The sequence below is a fragment of the Gossypium arboreum genome, chromosome 4, assembly GCF_025698485.1.
Source record: "Gossypium arboreum isolate Shixiya-1 chromosome 4, ASM2569848v2, whole genome shotgun sequence".
NCBI lineage: Eukaryota > Viridiplantae > Streptophyta > Magnoliopsida > Malvales > Malvaceae > Gossypium > Gossypium arboreum.
In genome coordinates, this window is record NC_069073.1 from 1,729,875 (window position 1) to 1,732,387 (window position 2,513).

General features: G+C 30.6%; 1 long non-coding RNA gene across 1 annotated transcript; it reads right to left on the reverse strand.

The window, feature by feature from the left end:
* Nucleotides 1-1,472, reverse strand: LOC128291858 (uncharacterized). The gene is made up of 3 exons (XR_008281797.1): nt 1,387-1,472; nt 832-918; nt 1-207 (listed from the first exon to the last, which is right to left on the reverse strand). It is a non-coding gene; the product is annotated as an uncharacterized LOC128291858 (long non-coding RNA).
* Between the last annotated feature and the right edge of the window lie 1,041 nt (nt 1,473-2,513).

Sequence of the window (2,513 nt, forward strand, 5' to 3'; positions counted from 1 at the left end):
TTAATAAACATGTATATCATCGGCTATTTTATTAGCTAATCACTAGCAAGTATTTACACATCATTCATTGTTCATATTATACCAAAAGTAGCTAAGTTTCTATACATGCCATACCCAAAACAAAACGTCTAGTTATACCGAGTTATTTCTTTGATAGTGTGATCGGCCTCCGACGTTTCCTTCAATCCCCGAGTGACTAGATAAGTACTATAAGAAGAAGAAAATAAAGAGATTAAGCACTAGGCTTAGTAAGCTTACAAGCAAATAAATCACAACATTCAACATAATGGATAATTATGCATAATATCATCTAACATCATAAATTTCTTTGCTTCTCAATTTCTATCTTCTTCTTTATTTCCTTACCTTCTTTCTTACCTGACCTTTCCTTTTTCATAAGTATAATCTGTTTTTCCTTTGCTGTTAATTCACTGTAATTTAACTCGTATCCTGACTCATTGAACCACTCGGAATACTAAGGATACTAGGGTCGTTCCTGTCTATCAATATCCTGCCAATGCCATATCTTTGACATGGACTTACATGAATTATTCCTGTCTCCAATGCCATATATAATATGGACTTACATGGCTCAATCCTGCCTCCAAAGCCATATTTCTAATATGGACTTACATGGCTCATTTACATTACGTCTGTCAACCCTAATATCCTAACATTCCTAGGGTTCAACCGGGGCTTTCTAACACTTTTCCTCTGTCACTTCACCTTAAATTCATCTTTAAATATTTTCATAACATAATATATAAATGCTGGAAATTGAAAATAATAATGTAAAATAAAAGAATATTGCATTTATTTACTGTAACTTACCTTGATACAAAATGTGACTAAACTTTACAATTTAGTCCTTTACTTTTTCTTTTCCCTGATCTACTCCCGAATTTTGTTCTTCTTGATCTATAATAGCAAATTTAACTTATTTAATATTCACATTTATTAAAACAGTCCTTGACCCAACTTATGCAAAATTATATTTTTACCCCTAAACTTTCACATATTTGCACTTTTGCCCCAAGGCTCGTAAATTAAACTTCATCCTATTTCTTATGTTTTATGACATGCTGATCATTTTTCCCTTCTATGGCAATATCAAAATCACACTCTAACATATACTTATGACTATTGGTATTTTTTTCCAATTTAAGCCATTTTACTCGTTTTCACTTAAAACCGAGTAGCATAAGTTGTTTAACATAATTTAAAACCTCATATTCTATCATAAAACACCAAAATACACAAATTTCAGCCATGGGTATTTTTCCAAATATGAACCCTAGGTTGAATTATTGCTAGAATAAGCTTAATCAAGTTACCGAGACTCCAAAAACGTAAAGATCATTAAAAACGGGGCTTGGAATCACTTACTATGAAGCTTGAAAGTTGAAGAAACCCCAACTATGGAGGAGAGCAAAAATCGGCAGAAACTAATTGAGAAGATGACCATTTTTGTGTTATTTTTCCATTTTTAATTCATTTAATATCCAAATGACCAAATTACCCCTCCTTACTAAACTTTCAAAAATTCCTTCCATGTCCTAATTTTTGTCCATGAACTTAAAATTGGTCAAATTGTTATTTAAACCCTCCTAATTAATATTCCAAAGTAATTTCATACTAAAAACTTCTAGAATGCAAGTTTTGCAAATTATTCGATTTAGTCCCTAACTCAACTTAAGCACTTTATGCATAGAATTTCATCACGAAATTTTCACACAATCATGCAATCATACCATGAACCTAAAAATAATAATAAAATAAATTTTTCTACCTCGAATTTGTAGTTTCGCAACCACTATTCCGTTTAGGCCCTATTTCGGGATGTTACAATGTATTTATATGTGAGTATGATTTGAATTGAATAATAAGAGCATAATTTGATACATATGTGAATACATGATATATTTATATCTATGGTTATGATACATTCGGTCAAGGTGTGAAAGTATGTGAAAATGTTTGATTTATTTATGCCATACGAATTCAGATTAAGTGAAATTAGAATGCTAATTGTGCATTATATGATTGTGTGTGTATGTTCGGCCAAATGGTAATATATATATATATATATATATATATATATATAGGAAATGACCTTTTGAGAAATTTGATAATTGATGTATAATTGAGTTTATTTGTTACATTGCTTAAAACTTACTAAGCTTATGAAAGCTTACTCCGTTTGTTATATTTCTTTGTTTTATAGATTGTTGATTCCAGTTACCTGCTCGGAAAGGGGATTGTCAGCAACTCGTCACACTATCTGTCTTTTTGTACTACTATATTTTGGAGCTAGTATGGCATGTATAGAATAGACTTAAGTGAATGATATTTTGAAATGTTGATGTATATAAGCCATGCGAAAATGGCATCTTTTGAATGTTTGTATGAAGTTTTTTTTTTTTTGAATGCATATAAAAGATAATGTTCTAATATCAATGTGATTGTACAAATGTGGTATTTTGGGTTGGTAACACTTCATAACCCATTCGGAA